Here is a 23,007-nt window from a genome sequence, read left to right as displayed (position 1 = left end):
CACCGTATTTACGTATCTGCCACTGTGCAGGAGAATCCGCATAGGTGTTCGAGTGTGCGAAACGTAACGCGCGAGAAATTATAAGTAAACGCCGTATTTACATATCTGCCACTGTGCAGGAGAATCCGTATAGGTGTTCGAGTGTTCAAAACGTAACGCGCGAGAAATTGTAAGTAAACGCCGTATTTACATATCTGCCACTGTGCAGGAGAATCCGTATAGGTGTTCCAGTGTTCGAGCCGTAACGCGTGAGAAATTGTAAGTAAACGCCGTATTTACATATCTGCCACTGTGCAGGAGTATCCGTACACCTGTTCGAGTGTGCGAAACGTAACGCGTGAGAAATTGTAAGTAAACGCCGTATTTACATATCTGCCACTGTGGAGGAGAATCCGTATAGGTGTTCGGGTGTTCGAGCCGTAACGCGCGAGAAATTGTAAGTAAACGCCGTATTTGCATATCTGCCACTGTACAGGAGAATCCGTATAGGTGTTCGAGTGTTTGAAACGTAACGCGTAAGAAATTGTAAGTAAACGCTGTATTTACATATCTGCCACTGTGCAGGAGAATCCGTATAGGTGTTCGAGTGTTCGAAACGTAACGCGCGAGAAATTGTAAGTAAACGCCGTATTTACATATCAGCCACTGTGGAGGAGAATCCGTATAGGTGTTCGAGTGTTCGAACCGTAACGCGCGAGAAATTGTAAGTAAACGCCGTATTTACGTATCTGCCACTGTGCAGGAGAATCCGTATAGGTGTTCGAGTGTGCGAAACGTAACGCGCGAGAAATTGTAAGTAAACGCCGTATTTACATATCTGCCACTGTGCAGGAGAATCCGTATAGGTGTTCGAGTGTTCGAAACGTAACGCGCGAGAAATTTTAAGTAAACCCCGTATTTACGTATCTGCCACTGTGCAGGAGAATCCGTATAGGTGTTCGAGTGTGCGAAACGTAACGCGCGAGAAATTGTAAGTAAACGCCGTATTTACATATCTGCCACTGTGCAGGAGAATCCGTATAGGTGTTCGAGTGTTCGAACCGTAACGCGCGAGAAATTGTAAGTAAACGCCGTATTTACGTATCTGCCACTGTGCAGGAGAATCCGTATAGGTGTTCGAGTGTTCGAAACGTAACGCGCGTGAAATTATAAGTAAACGCCGTATTTATATATCTACCACTGTGCAGGAGAATCCGTATAGGTGTTCGAGTGTTCGAAACGTAACGCGCGAGAAATTTTAAGTAAACGCCGTATTTACATATCTACCACTGTGCAGGAGAATCCGTATAGGTGTTCGAGTGTTCGAACCGTAACGCGCGAGAAATTGTAAGTAAACGCCGTATTTACGTATCTGCCACTGTGCAGGAGAATCCGTAAAGGTGTTCGAGTGTGCGAAACGTAATGCGCGAGAAATTATAAGTAAACGCCGTATTTACATATCTGCCACTGTGCAGGAGAATCCGTATAGGTGTTCGAGTGTTCGAAACGTAACGCGCGAGAAATTGTAAGTAAACGCCGTATTTACATATCTGCCACTGTGCAGGAGAATCCGTACACCTGTTCGAGTGTGCGAAACGTAACGCGTGATAAATTGTAAGTAAACGCCGTATTTACATATCTGCCACTGTGGAGGAGAATCCGTATAGGTGTTCGGGTGTTCGAGCCGTAACGCGCGAGAAATTGTAAGTAAACGCCGTATTTGCATATCTGCCACTGTACAGGAGAATCCGTATAGGTGTTCGAGTGTTCGAAACGTAACGCGTAAGAAATTGTAAGTAAACGCCGTATTTACATATCTGCCACTGTGCAGGAGAATCCGTATAGGTGTTCGAGTGTTCGAAACGTAACGCGCGAGAAATTGTAAGTAAACGCCGTATTTACGTATCTGCCACTGTGCAGGAGAATCCGTATAGGTGTTCGAGTGTGCGAAACGTAACGCGCGAGAAATTATATGTAAACGCCGTATTTATATATCTACCACTGTGCAGGAGAATCCGTATAGGTGTTCGAGTGTTCGAAACGTAACGCGCGAGAAATTTTAAGTAAACGCCGTATTTACGTATCTGCCACTGTGCAGGAGAATCCGTATAGGTGTTCGAGTGTGCGAAACGTAACGCGCGAGAAATTGTAAGTAAACGCCGTATTTACATATCTGCCACTGTGCAGGAGAATCCGTATAGGTGTTCGAGTATTCGAACCGTAACGCGCGAGAAATTGTAAGTAAACGCCGTATTTATGTATCTGCCACTGTGCAGGAGAATCCGTATAGGTGTTCGAGTGTGCGAAACGTAACGCGCGAGAAATTATAAGTAAACGCCGTATTTATATATCTACCACTGTGCAGGAGAATCCGTATAGGTGTTCGAGTGTTCGAAACGTAACGCGCGAGAAATTTTAAGTAAACGCCGTATTTACATATCTACCACTGTGCAGGAGAATCCGTATAGGTGTTTGAGTGTTCGAACCGTAACGCGCGAGAAATTGTAAGTAAACGCCGTATTTACGTATCTGCCACTGTGCAGGAGAATCCGTAAAGGTGTTCGAGTGTGCGAAACGTAATGCGCGAGAAATTATAAGTAAACGCCGTATTTACATATCTGCCACTGTGCAGGAGAATCCGTATAGGTGTTCGAGTGTTCGAAACGTAACGCGCGAGAAATTGTAAGTAAACGCCGTATTTACATATCTGCCACTTAGCAGGAGAATCCGTATAGGTGTTCCAGTGTTCGAGCCGTAACGCGTGAGAAATTGTAAGTAAACGCCGTATTTACATATCTGCCACTGTGCAAGAGAATCCGTACACCTGTTCGAGTGTGCGAAACGTAACGCGCGATAAATTGTAAGTAAACGCCGTATTTACATATCTGCCACTGTGGAGGAGAATCCGTATAGGTGTTCGGGTGTTCGATCCGTAACGCGCGAGAAATTGTAAGTAAACGCCGTATTTGCATATCTGCCACTGTACAGGAGAATCCGTATAGGTGTTCGAGTGTTCGAAACGTAACGCGTAAGAAATTGTAAGTAAACGCCGTATTTACATATCTGCCACTGTGCAGGAGAATCCGTATAGGTGTTCGAGTGTTCGAAACGTAACGCGCGAGAAATTGTAAGTAAACGCCGTATTTACATATCAGCCACTGTGCAGGAGAATCCGTATAGGTGTTCGAGTGTTCGAACCGTAACGCGCGAGAAATTTTATGAAACGCCGTATTTACATATCTGCCACTGTGCAGGAGAAACCGTATAGGTGTTCGAGTGTTCGAACCGTAACGCGCGAGAAATTGTAAGTAAACGCCGTATTTACGTATCTGCCACTGTGCAGGAGAATCCGTATAGGTGTTCGAGTGTGCGAAACGTAACGCGCGAGAAATTATAAGTAAACGCCGTATTTACGTATCTGCCACTGTGCAGGAGAATCCGTATAGGTGTTCGAGTGTGCGAAACGTAACGCGCGAGAAATTATAAGTAAACGCCGTATTTACTTATCTGCCACTGTGCAGGAGAATCCGTATAGGTGTTCGAGTGTTCGAACAGTAACGCGCGAGAAATTGTAAGTAAACGCCGTATTTACATATCTGCCACTGTGCAGGAGAATCCGTATAGGTGTTCGAGTGTTCGAAACGTAACGCGCCAGAAATTGTAAGTAAACGCCTTATTTACATATCTGCCACTGTGCCGAAGAATCCGTATAGGTGTTCCAGTGTTCGAAACGTAACGCGCGAGAAATTGTAATTAAACGCCGTATTTACATATCAGCCACTGTGTAGGAGAATCCGTATAGGTGTTCGAGTGTTCGAACCGTAACGCGCGAGAAATTGTAAGTAAACGCCGTATTTACATATCTGCCACTGTGCAGGAGAATCCGTATAGGTGTTCGAGTGTTCGGAACGTAACGCGCGATAAATTTTAAGTAAACGCCGTATTTACATATCTGCCACTGTGCAGGAGAATCCGTATAGGTGTTCGAGTGTTCGAAACGTAACTCGCGAGAAATTGTAAGTAAACGCCGTATTTACATATCAGCCACTGTGTAGGAGAATCCGTATAGGTGTTCGAGTGTTCGAACCGTAACGCGCGAGAAATTGTAAGTAAACGCCGTATTTCCGTATCTGCCCCTGTGCAGGAGAATCCGTATAGGTGTTCGAGTGTGCGAAACGTAACGCGCGAGAAATTGTAAGTAAACGCCGTATTTACATATCTGCCACTGTGCAGGAGAATCCGTATAGGTGTTCGAGTGTTCGAAACGTAACGCGCAAGAAATTTTAAGTAAACCCCGTATTTACGTATCTACCACTGTGCAGGAGAATCCGTATAGGTGTTCGAGTGTTCGAACCGTAACGCGCGAGAAATTGTAAGTAAACGCCGTATTTACGTATCTGCCACTGTGCAGGAGAATCCGTATAGGTGTTCGAGTGTGCGAAACGTAACGCGCGAGAAATTATAAGTAAACGCCGTATTTACATATCTGCCACTGTGCAGGAGAATCCGTATAGGTGTTCGAGTGTTCGAAACGTAACGCGCGAGAAATTGTAAGTAAACGCCGTATTTACATATCTGCCACTGTGCAGGAGAATCCGTATAGGTGTTCCAGTGTTCGAGCCGTAACGCGTGAGAAATTGTAAGTAAACGCCGTATTTACATATCTGCCACTGTGCAGGAGTATCCGTACACCTGTTCGAGTGTGCGAAACGTAACGCGCGAGAAATTGTAAGTAAACGCCGTATTTACATATCTGCCACTGTGGAGGAGAATCCGTATAGGTGTTCGGGTGTTCGAGCCGTAACGCGCGAGAAATTGTAAGTAAACGCCGTATTTACGTATCTGCCACTGTGCAGGAGAATCCGTATAGGTGTTCGAGTGTGCGAAACGTAACGCGCGAGAAATTATAAGTAAACGCCGTATTTACATATCTGCCACTGTGCAGGAGAATCCGTATAGGTGTTCAAGTGTTCAAAACGTAACGCGCGAGAAATTGTAAGTAAACGCCGTATTTACATATCTGCCACTGTGCAGGAGAATCCGTATAGGTGTTCCAGTGTTCGAGCCGTAACGCGTGAGAAATTGTAAGTAAACGCCGTATTTACATATCTGCCACTGTGCAGGAGTATCCGTACACCTGTTCGAGTGTGCGAAACGTAACGCACGAGAAATTGTAAGTAAACGCCGTATTTACATATCTGCCACTGTGGAGGAGAATCCGTATAGGTGTTCGGGTGTTCGAGCCGTAACGCGCGAGAAATTGTAAGTAAACGCCGTATTTGCATATCTGCCACTGTACAGGAGAATCCGTATAGGTGTTCGAGTGTTCGAAACGTAACGCGTAAGAAATTGTAAGTAAACGCTGTATTTACATATCTGCCACTGTGCAGGAGAATCCGTATAGGTGTTCGAGTGTTCGAAACGTAACGCGCGAGAAATTGTAAGTAAACGCCGTATTTACATATCAGCCACTGCGTAGGAGAATCCATATAGGTGTTCGAGTGTTCGAACCGTAACGCGCGAGAAATTGTAAGTAAACGCCGTATTTACGTATCTGCCACTGTGCAGGAGAATCCGTATAGGTGTTCGAGTGTGCGAAACGTAACGCGCGAGAAATTGTAAGTAAACGCCGTATTTACATATCTGCCACTGTGCAGGAGAATCCGTATAGGTGTTCGAGTGTTCGAAACGTAACGCGCGAGAAATTTTAAGTAAACCCCGTATTTACGTATCTGCCACTGTGCAGGAGAATCCGTATAGGTGTTCGAGTGTTCGAACCGTAACGCGCGAGAAATTGTAAGTAAACGCCGTATTTACGTATCTGCCACTGTGCAGGAGAATCCGTATAGGTGTTCGAGTGTGCGAAACGTAACGCGCGAGAAATTATAAGTAAACGCCGTATTTATATATCTGCCACTGTGCAGGAGAATCCGTATAGGTGTTCGAGTGTTCGAAACGTAACGCGCGAGAAATTTTAAGTAAACGCCGTATTTACGTATCTGCCACTGTGCAGGAGAATCCGTATAGGTGTTCGAGTGTCCGAACCGTAACGCGCGAGAAATTGTAAGTAAACGCCGTATTTACGTATCTGCCACTGTGCAGGAGAATCCGTATAGGTGTTCGAGTGTGCGAAACGTAACGCGCGAGAAATTATAAGTAAACGCCGTATTTACATATCTGCCACTGTGCAGGAGAATCCGTATAGGTGTTCGAGTGTTCCAAACGTAACGCGCGAGAAATTGTAAGTAAACGCCGTATTTACATATCAGCCACTGTGTAGGAGAATCCATATAGGTGTTCGAGTGTTCGAACCGTAACGCGCGAGAAATTGTAAGTAAACGCCGTATTTACGTATCTGCCACTGTGCAGGAGAATCCGTATAGGTGTTCGAGTGTGCGAAACGTAACGCGCGAGAAATTGTAAGTAAACGCCGTATTTACATATCTGCCACTGTGGAGGAGAATCCGTATAGGTGTTCGAGTGTTCGAAACGTAACGCGCGAGAAATTTTAAGTAAACCCCGTATTTACGTATCTGCCACTGTGCAGGAGAATCCGTATAGGTGTTCGAGTGTTCGAACCGTAACGCGCGAGAAATTGTAAGTAAACGCCGTATTTACGTATCTGCCACTGTGCAGGAGAATCCGTATAGGTGTTCGAGTGTGCGAAACGTAACGCGCGAGAAATTATAAGTAAACGCCGTATTTATATATCTGCCACTGTGCAGGAGAATCCGTATAGGTGTTCGAGTGTTCGAAACGTAACGCGCGAGAAATTTTAAGTAAACGCCGTATTTACGTATCTGCCACTGTGCAGGAGAATCCGTATAGGTGTTCGAGTGTCCGAACCGTAACGCGCGAGAAATTGTAAGTAAACGCCGTATTTACGTATCTGCCACTGTGCAGGAGAATCCGTATAGGTGTTCGAGTGTGCGAAACGTAACGCGCGAGAAATTATAAGTAAACGCCGTATTTACATATCTGCCACTGTGCAGGAGAATCCGTATAGGTGTTCGAGTGTTCGAAACGTAACGCGCGAGAAATTGTAAGTAAACGCCGTATTTACATATCTGCCACTGTGCAGGAGAATCCGTATAGGTGTTCCAGTGTTCGAGCCGTAACGCGTGAGAAATTGTAAGTAAACGCCGTATTTACATATCTGCCACTGTGCAGGAGAATCCGTACACCTGTTCGAGTGTGCGAAACGTAACGCGCGAGAAATTGTAAGTAAACGCCGTATTTACATATCTGCCACTATGGAGGAGAATCTGTATAGGTGTTCGGGTGTTCGAGCCGTAACGCGCGAGAAATTGTAAGTAAACGCCGTATTTGCATATCTGCCACTGTACAGGAGAATCCGTATAGGTGTTCGAGTGTTCGAAACGTAACGCGTAAGAAATTGTAAGTAAACGCCGTATTTACATATCTGCCACTGTGCAGGAGAATCCGTATAGGTGTTCGAGGGTTCGAAACGTAACGCGCGAGAAATTGTAAGTAAACGCCGTATTTACATATCAGCCACTGTGCAGGAGAATCCGTATAGGTGTTCGAGTGTGCGAAACGTAACGCGCGAGAAATTATAAGTAAACACCGTATTTACATATCTGCCACTGTGCAGGAGAATCCGTATAGGTGTTCGAGTGTTCGAAACGTAACGCGCGAGATATTTTAAGTAAACGCCGTATTTACGTATCTGCCACTGTGCAGGAGAATCCGTATAGGTGTTCGAGTGTGCGAAACGTAACGCGCGAGAAATTATAAGTAAACGCCGTATTTACATATCTGCCACTGTGCAGGAGAATCCGTATAGGTGTTCGAGTGTTCGAAACGTAACGCGCGAGAAATTGTAAGTAAACGCCGTATTTACATATCTGCCACTGTGCAGGAGAATCCGTATAGGTGTTCCAGTGTTCGAGCCGTAACGCGTGAGAAATTGTAAGTAAACGCCGTATTTACATATCTGCCACTGTGCAGGAGAATCCGTACACCTGTTCGAGTGTGCGAAACGTAACGCGCGAGAAATTGTAAGTAAGCGCCGTATTTACATATCTGCCACTGTGCAGGAGAATCCGTATAGGTGTTCGAGTGTTCGAAACGTAACGCGCGAGAAATTTTAAGTAAACCCCGTAGTTACGTATCTGCCACTGTACAGGAGAATCCGTATAGGTGTTCGAGTGTTCGAACCGTAACGCGCGAGAAATTGTAAGTAAACGCCGTATTTACGTATCTGCCACTGTGCAGGAGAATCCGTATAGGTGTTCGAGTGTGCGAAACGTAACGCGCGAGAAATTATAAGTAAACGCCGTATTTATATATCTGCCACTGTGCAGGAGAATCCGTATAGGTGTTCGAGTGTTCGAAACGTAACGCGCGAGAAATTTTAAGTAAACGCCGTATTTACATATCTGCCACTGTGCAGGAGAATCCGTATATGTGTTCGAGTGTTCGAAACGTAACGCGCGAGAAATTTTAAGTAAACCCCGTATTTACGTATCTGCCACTGTGCAGGAGAATCCGTATAGGTGTTCGAGTGTTCGAACCGTAACGCGCGAGAAATTGTAAGTAAACGCCGTATTTACGTATCTGCCACTGTGCAGGAGAATCCGTATAGGTGTTCGAGTGTGCGAAACGTAACACGCGAGAAATTATAAGTAAACGCCGTAGTTACATATCTGCCACTGTGCAGGAGAATCCGTATAGGTGTTCGAGTGTTCGAAACGTAACGCGCGAGAAATTTGAAGTAAACGCCGTATTTACATATCTGCCACTGTGCAGGAGAATCCGTATAGGTGTTCGAGTGTGCGAAACGTAACGCGCGAGAAATTGTAAGTAAACGCCGTATTTACTTATCTGCCACTGTGCAGGAGAATCCGTATAGGTGTTCGAGTGTTCGAACAGTAACGCGCGAGAAATTGTAAGTAAACGCCGTATTTACATATCTGCCACTGTGCAGGAGAATCCGTATAGGTGTTCGAGTGTTCGAAACGTAACGCGCCAGAAATTGTAAGTGAACGCCGTATTTACATATCTGCCACTGTGCAGAAGAATCCGTATAGGTGTTCGAGTGTTCGAAACGTAACGCGCGAGAAATTGTAAGTAAACGCCGTATTTACATATCTGCCACTGTACAGGAGAATCCGTATAGGTGTTCGAGTGTTCGAACCGTAACGCGCGAGAAATTGTAAGTAAACGCCGTATTTACGTATCTGCCACTGTGCAGGAGAATCCGTATAGGTGTTCGAGTGTTCGAAACGTAACGCGCGAGAAATTGTAAGTAAACGCCGTATTTACATATCAGCCACTGTGTAGGAGAATCCGTATAGGTGTTCGAGTGTTCGAACCGTAACGCGCGAGAAATTGTAAGTAAACGCCGTATTTACGTATCTGCCACTGTGCAGGAGAATCCGTATAGGTGTTCGATTGTGCGAAATGTAACGCGCGAGAAATTGTAAGTAAGCGCCGTATTTACATATCTGCCACTGTGCAGGAGAATCCGTATAGGTGTTCGAGTGTTCGAAACGTAACGCGCGAGAAATTTTAAGTAAACCCCGTATTTACGTATCTGCCACTGTGCAGGAGAATCCGTATAGGTGTTCGAGTGTTCGAACCGTAACGCGCGAGAAATTGTAAGTAAACGCCGTATTTACGTATCTTCCACTGTGCAGGAGAATCCGTATAGGTGTTCGAGTGTGCGAAACGTAACGCGCGAGAAATTATAAGTAAACGCCGTATTTATATATCTGCCACTGTGCAGGAGAATCCGTATAGGTGTTCGAGTGTTCGAAACGTAACGCGCGAGAAATTTTAAGTAAACGCCGTATTTACATATCTGCCACTGTGCAGGAGAATCCGTATATGTGTTCGAGTGTTCGAAACGTAACGCGCGAGAAATTTTAAGTAAACCCCGTATTTACGTATCTGCCACTGTGCAGGAGAATCCGTATAGGTGTTCGAGTGTTCGAACCGTAACGCGCGAGAAATTGTAAGCAAACGCCGTATTTACCTATCTGCCACTGTGCAGGAGAATCCGTATAGGTGTTCGAGTGTGCGAAACGTAACGCGCGAGAAATTATAAGTAAACGCCGTATTTATATATCTGCCACTGTGCAGGAGAATCCGTATATGTGTTCGAGTGTGCGAAACGTAACGCGCGAGAAATTATAAGTAAACGCCGTATTTACTTATCTGCCACTGTGCAGGAGAATCCGTATATGTGTTCGAGTGTTCGAAACGTAACGCGCGAGAAATTTTAAGTAAACCCCGTATTTACGTATCTGCCACTGTGCAGGAGAATCCGTATAGGTGTTCGAGTGTTCGAACCGTAACGCGCGAGAAATTGTAAGTAAACGCCGTATTTACGTATCTGCCACTGTGCAGGAGAATCCGTATAGGTGTTCGAGTGTGCGAAACGTAACGCGCGAGAAATTATAAGTAAACGCCGTATTTATATATCTGCCACTGTGCAGGAGAATCCGTATAGGTGTTCGAGTGTTCGAAACGTAACGCGCGAGAAATTTTAAGTAAACGCCGTATTTACGTATCTGCCACTGTGCAGGAGAATCCGTATAGGTGTTCGAGTGTCCGAACCGTAACGCGCGAGAAATTGTAAGTAAACGCCGTATTTACGTATCTGCCACTGTGCAGGAGAATCCGTATAGGTGTTCGAGTGTGCGAAACGTAACGCGCGAGAAATTATAAGTAAACGCCGTATTTACATATCTGCCACTGTGCAGGAGAATCCGTATAGGTGTTCGAGTGTTCGAAACGTAACGCGCGAGAAATTGTAAGTAAACGCCGTATTTACATATCTGCCACTGTGCAGGAGAATCCGTATAGGTGTTCCAGTGTTCGAGCCGTAACGCGTGAGAAATTGTAAGTAAACGCCGTATTTACATATCTGCCACTGTGCAGGAGAATCCGTACACCTGTTCGAGTGTGCGAAACGTAACGCGCGAGAAATTGTAAGTAAACGCCGTATTTACATATCTGCCACTATGGAGGAGAATCTGTATAGGTGTTCGGGTGTTCGAGCCGTAACGCGCGAGAAATTGTAAGTAAACGCCGTATTTGCATATCTGCCACTGTACAGGAGAATCCGTATAGGTGTTCGAGTGTTCGAAACGTAACGCGTAAGAAATTGTAAGTAAACGCCGTATTTACATATCTGCCACTGTGCAGGAGAATCCGTATAGGTGTTCGAGGGTTCGAAACGTAACGCGCGAGAAATTGTAAGTAAACGCCGTATTTACATATCAGCCACTGTGCAGGAGAATCCGTATAGGTGTTCGAGTGTGCGAAACGTAACGCGCGAGAAATTATAAGTAAACACCGTATTTACATATCTGCCACTGTGCAGGAGAATCCGTATAGGTGTTCGAGTGTTCGAAACGTAACGCGCGAGATATTTTAAGTAAACGCCGTATTTACGTATCTGCCACTGTGCAGGAGAATCCGTATAGGTGTTCGAGTGTGCGAAACGTAACGCGCGAGAAATTATAAGTAAACGCCGTATTTACATATCTGCCACTGTGCAGGAGAATCCGTATAGGTGTTCGAGTGTTCGAAACGTAACGCGCGAGAAATTGTAAGTAAACGCCGTATTTACATATCTGCCACTGTGCAGGAGAATCCGTATAGGTGTTCCAGTGTTCGAGCCGTAACGCGTGAGAAATTGTAAGTAAACGCCGTATTTACATATCTGCCACTGTGCAGGAGAATCCGTACACCTGTTCGAGTGTGCGAAACGTAACGCGCGAGAAATTGTAAGTAAGCGCCGTATTTACATATCTGCCACTGTGCAGGAGAATCCGTATAGGTGTTCGAGTGTTCGAAACGTAACGCGCGAGAAATTTTAAGTAAACCCCGTAGTTACGTATCTGCCACTGTACAGGAGAATCCGTATAGGTGTTCGAGTGTTCGAACCGTAACGCGCGAGAAATTGTAAGTAAACGCCGTATTTACGTATCTGCCACTGTGCAGGAGAATCCGTATAGGTGTTCGAGTGTGCGAAACGTAACGCGCGAGAAATTATAAGTAAACGCCGTATTTATATATCTGCCACTGTGCAGGAGAATCCGTATAGGTGTTCGAGTGTTCGAAACGTAACGCGCGAGAAATTTTAAGTAAACGCCGTATTTACATATCTGCCACTGTGCAGGAGAATCCGTATATGTGTTCGAGTGTTCGAAACGTAACGCGCGAGAAATTTTAAGTAAACCCCGTATTTACGTATCTGCCACTGTGCAGGAGAATCCGTATAGGTGTTCGAGTGTTCGAACCGTAACGCGCGAGAAATTGTAAGTAAACGCCGTATTTACGTATCTGCCACTGTGCAGGAGAATCCGTATAGGTGTTCGAGTGTGCGAAACGTAACACGCGAGAAATTATAAGTAAACGCCGTAGTTACATATCTGCCACTGTGCAGGAGAATCCGTATAGGTGTTCGAGTGTTCGAAACGTAACGCGCGAGAAATTTGAAGTAAACGCCGTATTTACATATCTGCCACTGTGCAGGAGAATCCGTATAGGTGTTCGAGTGTGCGAAACGTAACGCGCGAGAAATTGTAAGTAAACGCCGTATTTACTTATCTGCCACTGTGCAGGAGAATCCGTATAGGTGTTCGAGTGTTCGAACAGTAACGCGCGAGAAATTGTAAGTAAACGCCGTATTTACATATCTGCCACTGTGCAGGAGAATCCGTATAGGTGTTCGAGTGTTCGAAACGTAACGCGCCAGAAATTGTAAGTGAACGCCGTATTTACATATCTGCCACTGTGCAGAAGAATCCGTATAGGTGTTCGAGTGTTCGAAACGTAACGCGCGAGAAATTGTAAGTAAACGCCGTATTTACATATCTGCCACTGTACAGGAGAATCCGTATAGGTGTTCGAGTGTTCGAACCGTAACGCGCGAGAAATTGTAAGTAAACGCCGTATTTACGTATCTGCCACTGTGCAGGAGAATCCGTATAGGTGTTCGAGTGTTCGAAACGTAACGCGCGAGAAATTGTAAGTAAACGCCGTATTTACATATCAGCCACTGTGTAGGAGAATCCGTATAGGTGTTCGAGTGTTCGAACCGTAACGCGCGAGAAATTGTAAGTAAACGCCGTATTTACGTATCTGCCACTGTGCAGGAGAATCCGTATAGGTGTTCGATTGTGCGAAACGTAACGCGCGAGAAATTGTAAGTAAGCGCCGTATTTACATATCTGCCACTGTGCAGGAGAATCCGTATAGGTGTTCGAGTGTTCGAAACGTAACGCGCGAGAAATTTTAAGTAAACCCCGTATTTACGTATCTGCCACTGTGCAGGAGAATCCGTATAGGTGTTCGAGTGTTCGAACCGTAACGCGCGAGAAATTGTAAGTAAACGCCGTATTTACGTATCTTCCACTGTGCAGGAGAATCCGTATAGGTGTTCGAGTGTGCGAAACGTAACGCGCGAGAAATTATAAGTAAACGCCGTATTTATATATCTGCCACTGTGCAGGAGAATCCGTATAGGTGTTCGAGTGTTCGAAACGTAACGCGCGAGAAATTTTAAGTAAACGCCGTATTTACATATCTGCCACTGTGCAGGAGAATCCGTATATGTGTTCGAGTGTTCGAAACGTAACGCGCGAGAAATTTTAAGTAAACCCCGTATTTACGTATCTGCCACTGTGCAGGAGAATCCGTATAGGTGTTCGAGTGTTCGAACCGTAACGCGCGAGAAATTGTAAGCAAACGCCGTATTTACGTATCTGCCACTGTGCAGGAGAATCCGTATAGGTGTTCGAGTGTGCGAAACGTAACGCGCGAGAAATTATAAGTAAACGCCGTATTTATATATCTGCCACTGTGCAGGAGAATCCGTATATGTGTTCGAGTGTGCGAAACGTAACGCGCGAGAAATTATAAGTAAACGCCGTATTTACTTATCTGCCACTGTGCAGGAGAATCCGTATATGTGTTCGAGTGTTCGAAACGTAACGCGCGAGAAATTTTAAGTAAACCCCGTATTTACGTATCTGCCACTGTGCAGGAGAATCCGTATAGGTGTTCGAGTGTGCGAAACGTAACGCGCGAGAAATTATAAGTAAACGCCGTATTTACTTATCTGCCACTGTGCAGGAGAATCCGTATATGTGTTCGAGTGTTCGAAACGTAACGCGCGAGAAATTTTAAGTAAACCCCGTATTTACGTATCTGCCACTGTGCAGGAGAATCCATATAGGTGTTCGATTGTTCGAAACGTAACGCGCGAGAAATTTGAAGTAAACGCCGTATTTACATATCTGCCACTGTGCAGGAGAATCCGTATAGGTGTTCGAGTGTGCGAAACGTAACGCGCGAGAAATTGTAAGTAAACGCCGTATTTACTTATCTGCCACTGTGCAGGAGAATCCGTATAGGTGTTCGAGTGTTCGAACAGTAACGCGCGAGAAATTGTAAGTAAACGCCGTATTTACGTATCTGCCACTGTGCAGGAGAATCCGTATAGGTGTTCGAGTGTGCGAAACGTAACGCGCGAGAAATTATAAGTAAACGCCGTATTTACTTATCTGCCACTGTGCAGGAGAATCCGTATAGGTGTTCGAGTGTTCGAAACGTAACGCGCGAGAAATTATAAGTAAACGCCGTATTTACATATCTGCCACTGTGCAGGAGAATCCGTATAAGTGTTCGAGTGTTCGAAACGTAACGCGCGAGAAATTTTAAGTAAACCCCGTATTTACGTATCTGCCACTGTGCAGGAGAATCCGTATAGGTGTTCGAGTGTTCGAACCGTAACGCGCGAGAAATTGTAAGTAAACGCCGTATTTACGTATCTGCCACTGTGCAGGAGAATCCGTATAGGTGTTCGAGTGTGCGAAACGTAACACGCGAGAAATTATAAGTAAACGCCGTAGTTACATATCTGCCACTGTGCAGGAGAATCCGTATAGGTGTTCGAATGTTCGAAACGTAACGCGCGAGAAATTTGAAGTAAACGCCGTATTTACATATCTGCCACTGTGCAGGAGAATCCGTATAGGTGTTCGAGTGTGCGAAACGTAACGCGTGAGAAATTGTAAGTAAACGCCGTATTTACTTATCTGCCACTGTGCAGGAGAATCCGTATAGGTGTTCGAGTGTTCGAACAGTAACGCGCGAGAAATTGTAAGTAAACGTCGTATTTACATATCTGCCACTGTGCAGGAGTATCCGTATAGGTGTTCGAGTGTTCGAAACGTAACGCGCCAGAAATTGTAAGTGAACGCCGTATTTACATATCTGCCACTGTGCAGAAGAATCCGTATAGGTGTTCGTTCGAAACGTAACGCGCGAGAAATTGTAAGTAAACGCCGTATTTACATATCTGCCACTGTACAGGAGAATCCGTATAGGTGTTCGAGTGTTCGAACCGTAACGCGCGAGAAATTGTAAGTAAACGCCGTATTTACGTATCTGCCACTGTGCAGGAGAATCCGTATAGGTGTTCGAGTGTTCGAAACGTAACGCGCGAGAAATTGTAAGTAAACGCCATATTTACATATCAGCCACTGTGGAGGAGAATCCGTATAGGTGTTCGAGTGTTCGAACCGTAACGCGCGAGAAATTGTAAGTAAACGCCGTATTTACGTATCTGCCACTGTGCAGGAGAATCCGTATAGGTGTTCGAGTGTGCGAAACGTAACGCGCGAGAAATTGTAAGTAAGCGCCATATTTACATATCTGCCACTGTGCAGGAGAATCCGTATAGGTGTTCGAGTGTTCGAAACGTAACGCGCGAGAAATTTTAAGTAAACCCCGTATTTACGTATCTGCCACTATGCAGGAGAATCCGTATAGGTGTTCGAGTGTTCGAACCGTAACGCGCGAGAAATTGTAAGTAAACGCCGTATTTACGTATCTGCCACTGTGCAGGAGAATCCGTATAGGTGTTCGAGTGTGCGAAACGTAACGCGCGAGAAATTATAAGTAAACGCCGTATTTATATATCTGCCACTGTGCAGGAGAATCCGTATAGGTGTTCGAGTGTTCGAAACGTAACGCGCGAGAAATTTTAAGTAAACGCCGTATTTACATATCTGCCACTGTGCAGGAGAATCCGTATATGTGTTCGAGTGTTCGAAACGTAACGCGCGAGAAATTTTAAGTAAACCCCGTATTTACGTATCTGCCACTGTGCAGGAGAATCCGTATAGGTGTTCGAGTGTTCGAACCGTAACGCGCGAGAAATTGTAAGCAAACGCCGTATTTACGTATCTGCCACTGTGCAGGAGAATCCGTATAGGTGTTCGAGTGTGCGAAACGTAACGCGCGAGAAATTATAAGTAAACGCCGTATTTATATATCTGCCACTGTGCAGGAGAATCCGTATATGTGTTCGAGTGTGCGAAACGTAACGCGCGAGAAATTATAAGTAAACGCCGTATTTACTTATCTGCCACTGTGCAGGAGAATCCGTATATGTGTTCGAGTGTTCGAAACGTAACGCGCGAGAAATTTTAAGTAAACCCCGTATTTACGTATCTGCCACTGTGCAGGAGAATCCGTATAGGTGTTCGAGTGTGCGAAACGTAACGCGCGAGAAATTATAAGTAAACGCCGTATTTACTTATCTGCCACTGTGCAGGAGAATCCGTATATGTGTTCGAGTGTTCGAAACGTAACGCGCGAGAAATTTTAAGTAAACCCCGTATTTACGTATCTGCCACTGTGCAGGAGAATCCATATAGGTGTTCGAGTGTTCGAAACGTAACGCGCGAGAAATTTGAAGTAAACGCCGTATTTACGTATCTGCCACTGTGCAGGAGAATCCGTATATGTGTTCGAGTGTGCGAAACGTAACGCGCGAGAAATTGTAAGTAAACGCCGTATTTACTTATCTGCCACTGTGCAGGAGAATCCGTATAGGTGTTCGAGTGTTCGAACAGTAACGCGCGAGAAATTGTAAGTAAACGCCGTATTTACGTATCTGCCACTGTGCAGGAGAATCCGTATAGGTGTTCGAGTGTTCGAAACGTAACGCGCGAGAAATTTTAAGTAAACCCCGTATTTACGTATCTGCCACTGTGCAGGAGAATCCGTATAGGTGTTCGAGTGTTCGAACAGTAACGCGCGAGAAATTGTAAGTAAACGCCGTATTTACGTATCTGCCACTGTGCAGGAGAATCCGTATAGGTGTTCGAGTGTGCGAAACGTAACGCGCGAGAAATTATAAGTAAACGCCGTATTTACTTATCTGCCACTGTGCAGGAGAATCCGTATAGGTGTTCGAGTGTTCGAAACGTAACGCGCGAGAAATTTAATGTAAACGCCGTATTTACATATCTGCCACTGTGCAGGAGAATCCGTATATGTGTTCGAGTGTTCGAAACGTAACGCGCGAGAAATTTTAAGTAAACCCCGTATTTACGTATCTGCCACTGTGCAGGAGAATCCGTATATGTGTTCGAGTGTGCGAAACGTAACGCGCGAGAAATTATAAGTAAACGCCGTATTTACTTATCTGCCACTGTGCAAGAGAATCCGTATATGTGTTCGAGTGTTCGAAACGTAACGCGCGAGAAATTTTAAGTAAACCCCGTATTTACGTATCTGCCACTGTGCAGGAGAATCCGTATAGGTGTTCGAGTGTTCGAAACGTAACGCGCGAGAAATTTGAAGTAAACGCCGTATTTACATATCTGCCACTGTGCAGGAGAATCCGTATAGGTGTTCGAGTGTGCGAAACGTAACGCGCGAGAAATTGTAAGTAAACGCCGTATTTACTTATCTGCCACTGTGCAGGAGAATCCGTATAGGTGTTCGAGTGTTCGAACAGTAACGCGCGAGAAATTGTAAGTAAACGCCGTATTTACGTATCTGCCACTGTGCAGGAGAATCCGTATAGGTGTTCGAGTGTGCGAAACGTAACGCGCGAGAAATTATAAGTAAACGCCGTATTTACTTATCTGCCACTGTGCAGGAGAATCCGTATTGGTGTTCGAGTGTTCGAAACGTAACGCGCGAGAAATTTTAAGTAAACGCCGTATTTACATATCTGCCACTGTGCAGGAGAATCCGTATAGGTGTTCGAGTGTGCGAAACGTAACGCGCGAGAAATTGTAAGTAAACGCCGTATTTACTTATCTGCCGCTGTGCAGGAGAATCCGTATAGGTGTTCGAGTGTTCGAACAGTAACGCGCGAGAAATTGTAAGTAAACGTCGTATTTACATATCTGCCACTGTGCAGGAGAATCCGTATAGGTGTTCGAGTGTTCGAAACGTAACGCGCCAGAAATTGTAAGTAAACGCCGTATTTACATATCTGCCACTGTGCAGGAGAATCCGTATAGGTGTTCGAGTGTTCGAACAGTAACGCGCGAGAAATTGTAAGTAAACGCCGTATTTACGTATCTGCCACTGTGCAGGAGAATCCGTATAGGTGTTCGAGTGTGCGAAACGTAACGCGCGAGAAATTATAAGTAAACGCCGTATTTACTTATCTGCCACTGTGCAGGAGAATCCGTATAGGTGTTCGAGTGTTCGAAACGTAACGCGCGAGAAATTTTAAGTAAACGCCGTATTTACATATCTGCCACTGTGCAGGAGAATCCGTATATGTGTTCGAGTGTGCGAAACGTAACGCGCGAGAAATTGTAAGTAAACGCCGTATTTACTTATCTGCCACTGTGCAGGAGAATCCGTATAGGTGTTCGAGTGTTCGAACAGTAACGCGCGAGAAATTGTAAGTAAACGCCGTATTTACGTATCTGCCACTGTGCAGGAGAATCCGTATAGGTGTTCGAGTGTGCGAAACGTAACGCGCGAGAAATTATAAGTAAACGCCGTATTTACTTATCTGCCACTGTGCAGGAGAATCCGTATAGGTGTTCGAGTGTTCGAAACGTAACGCGCGAGAAATTTTAAGTAAACGCCGTATTTACATATCTGCCACTGTGCAGGAGAATCCGTATAAGTGTTCGAGTGTTCGAAACGTAACGCGCGAGAAATTTTAAGTAAACCCCGTATTTACGTATCTGCCACTGTGCAGGAGAATCCGTATAGGTGTTCGAGTGTTCGAACCGTAACGCGCGAGAAATTGTAAGTAAACGCCGTATTTACGTATCTGCCACTGTGCAGGAGAATCCGTATAGGTGTTCGAGTGTGCGAAACGTAACACGCGAGAAATTATAAGTAAACGCCGTAGTTACATATCTGCCACTGTGCAGGAGAATCCGTATAGGTGTTCGAGTGTTCGAAACGTAACGCGCGAGAAATTTGAAGTAAACGCCGTATTTACATATCTGCCACTGTGCAGGAGAATCCGTATAGGTGTTCGAGTGTGCGAAACGTAACGCGCGAGAAATTGTAAGTAAACGCCGTATTTACTTATCTGCCACTGTGCAGGAGAATCCGTATAGGTGTTCGAGTGTTCGAACAGTAACGCGCGAGAAATTGTAAGTAAACGTCGTATTTACATATCTGCCACTGTGCAGGAGAATCCGTATAGGTGTTCGAGTGTTCGAAACGTAACGCGCCAGAAATTGTAAGTGAACGCCGTATTTACATATCTGCCACTGTGCAGAAGAATCCGTATAGGTGTTCGAGTGTTCGAACAGTAACGCGCGAGAAATTGTAAGTAAACGCCGTATTTACGTATCTGCCACTGTGCAGCAGAATCCGTATAGGTGTTCGAGTGTGCGAAACGTAACGCGCGAGAAATTATAAGTAAACGCCGTATTTACTTATCTGCCACTGTGCAGGAGAATCCGTATAGGTGTTCGAGTGTTCGAAACGTAACGCGCGAGAAATTTTCAGTAAACGCCGTATTTGCATATCTGCCACTGTGCAGGAGAATCCGTATATGTGTTCGAGTGTTCGAAACGTAACGCGCGAGAAATTTTAAGTAAACCCCGTATTTACGTATCTGCCACTGTGCAGGAGAATCCGTATAGGTGTTCGAGTGTGCGAAACGTAACGCGCGAGAAATTATAAGTAAACGCCGTATTTACTTATCTGCCACTGTGCAGGAGAATCCGTATATGTGTTCGAGTGTTCGAAACGTAACGCGCGAGAAATTTTAAGTAAACCCCGTATTTACGTATCTGCCACTGTGCAGGAGAATCCGTATAGGTGTTCGAGTGTTCGAAACGTAACGCGCGAGAAATTTGAAGTAAACGCCGTATTTACATATCTGCCACTGTGCAGGAGAATCTGTATAGGTGTTCGAGTGTGCGAAACGTAACGCTCGAGAAATTGTAAGTAAACGCCGTATTTACTTATCTGCCACTGTGCAGGAGAATCCGTATAGGTGTTCGAGTGTTCGAACAGTAACGCGCGAGAAATTGTAAGTAAACGCCGTATTTACGTATCTGCCACTGTGCAGGAGAATCCGTATAGGTGTTCGAGTGTGCGAAACGTAACGCGCGAGAAATTATAAGTAAACGCCGTATTTACTTATCTGCCACTGTGCAGGAGAATCCGTATAGGTGTTCGAGTGTTCGAAACGTAACGCGCGAGAAATTTTAAGTAAACGCCGTATTTACATATCTGCCACTGTGCAGGAGAATCCGTATAGGTGTTCGAGTGTTCGAAACGTAACGCGCGAGAAATTTGAAGTAAACGCCGTATTTACATATCTGCCACTGTGCAGGAGAATCCGTATAGGTGTTCGAGTGTGCGAAACGTAACGCGCGAGAAATTGTAAGTAAACGCCGTATTTACTTATCTGCCACTGTGCAGGAGAATCCGTATAGGTGTTCGAGTGTTCGAACAGTAACGCGCGAGAAATTGTAAGTAAACGTCGTATTTACATATCTGCCACTGTGCAGGAGAATCCGTATAGGTGTTCGAGTGTTCGAAACGTAACGCGCCAGAAATTGTAAGTGAACGCCGTATTTACATATCTGCCACTGTGCAGAAGAATCCGTATAGGTGTTCGAGTGTTCGAACAGTAACGCGCGAGAAATTGTAAGTAAACGCCGTATTTACGTATCTGCCACTGTGCAGCAGAATCCGTATAGGTGTTCGAGTGTGCGAAACGTAACGCGCGAGAAATTATAAGTAAACGCCGTATTTACTTATCTGCCACTGTGCAGGAGAATCCGTATAGGTGTTCGAGTGTTCGAAACGTAACGCGCGAGAAATTTTAAGTAAACGCCGTATTTGCATATCTGCCACTGTGCAGGAGAATCCGTATATGTGTTCGAGTGTTCGAAACGTAACGCGCGAGAAATTTTAAGTAAACCCCGTATTTACGTATCTGCCACTGTGCAGGAGAATCCGTATAGGTGTTCGAGTGTGCGAAACGTAACGCGCGAGAAATTATAAGTAAACGCCGTATTTACTTATCTGCCACTGTGCAGGAGAATCCGTATATGTGTTCGAGTGTTCGAAACGTAACGCGCGAGAAATTTTAAGTAAACCCCGTATTTACGTATCTGCCACTGTGCAGGAGAATCCGTATAGGTGTTCGAGTGTTCGAAACGTAACGCGCGAGAAATTTGAAGTAAACGCCGTATTTACATATCTGCCACTGTGCAGGAGAATCCGTATAGGTGTTCGAGTGTGCGAAACGTAACGCTCGAGAAATTGTAAGTAAACGCCGTATTTACTTATCTGCCACTGTGCAGGAGAATCCGTATAGGTGTTCGAGTGTTCGAACAGTAACGCGCGAGAAATTGTAAGTAAACGCCGTATTTACGTATCTGCCACTGTGCAGGAGAATCCGTATAGGTGTTCGAGTGTGCGAAACGTAACGCGCGAGAAATTATAAGTAAACGCCGTATTTACTTATCTGCCACTGTGCAGGAGAATCCGTATAGGTGTTCGAGTGTTCGAAACGTAACGCGCGAGAAATTTTAAGTAAACGCCGTATTTACATATCTGCCACTGTGCAGGAGAATCCGTATATGTGTTCGAGTGTGCGAAACGTAACGCGCGAGAAATTGTAAGTAAACGCCGTATTTACTTATCTGCCACTGTGCAGGAGAATCCGTATAGGTGTTCGAGTGTTCGAACAGTAACGCGCGAGAAATTGTAAGTAAACGCCGTATTTACGTATCTGCCACTGTGCAGGAGAATCCGTATAGGTGTTCGAGTGTGCGAAACGTAACGCGCGAGAAATTATAAGTAAACGCCGTATTTACTTATCTGCCACTGTGCAGGAGAATCCGTATAGGTGTTCGAGTGTTCGAAACGTAACGCGCGAGAAATTTTAAGTAAACGCCGTATTTACATATCTGCCACTGTGCAGGAGAATCCGTATAAGTGTTCGAGTGTTCGAAACGTAACGCGCGAGAAATTTTAAGTAAACCCCGTATTTACGTATCTGCCACTGTGCAGGAGAATCCGTATAGGTGTTCGAGTGTTCGAACCGTAACGCGCGAGAAATTGTAAGTAAACGCCGTATTTACGTATCTGCCACTGTGCAGGAGAATCCGTATAGGTGTTCGAGTGTGCGAAACGTAACACGCGAGAAATTATAAGTAAACGCCGTAGTTACATATCTGCCACTGTGCAGGAGAATCCGTATAGGTGTTCGAGTGTTCGAAACGTAACGCGCGAGAAATTTGAAGTAAACGCCGTATTTACATATCTGCCACTGTGCAGGAGAATCCGTATAGGTGTTCGAGTGTGCGAAACGTAACGCGCGAGAAATTGTAAGTAAACGCCGTATTTACTTATCTGCCACTGTGCAGGAGAATCCGTATAGGTGTTCGAGTGTTCGAACAGTAACGCGCGAGAAATTGTAAGTAAACGTCGTATTTACATATCTGCCACTGTGCAGGAGAATCCGTATAGGTGTTCGAGTGTTCGAAACGTAACGCGCCAGAAATTGTAAGTGAACGCCGTATTTACATATCTGCCACTGTGCAGAAGAATCCGTATAGGTGTTCGAGTGTTCGAACAGTAACGCGCGAGAAATTGTAAGTAAACGCCGTATTTACGTATCTGCCACTGTGCAGCAGAATCCGTATAGGTGTTCGAGTGTGCGAAACGTAACGCGCGAGAAATTATAAGTAAACGCCGTATTTACTTATCTGCCACTGTGCAGGAGAATCCGTATAGGTGTTC

Source organism: Camellia sinensis, chromosome 8 (genome assembly GCF_055761805.1).
Source record: "Camellia sinensis isolate YWXY chromosome 8, ASM5576180v1, whole genome shotgun sequence".
In the NCBI taxonomy this organism is placed as follows: domain Eukaryota; kingdom Viridiplantae; phylum Streptophyta; class Magnoliopsida; order Ericales; family Theaceae; genus Camellia; species Camellia sinensis.
Note: the sequence above shows the minus strand (reverse complement) of the source record.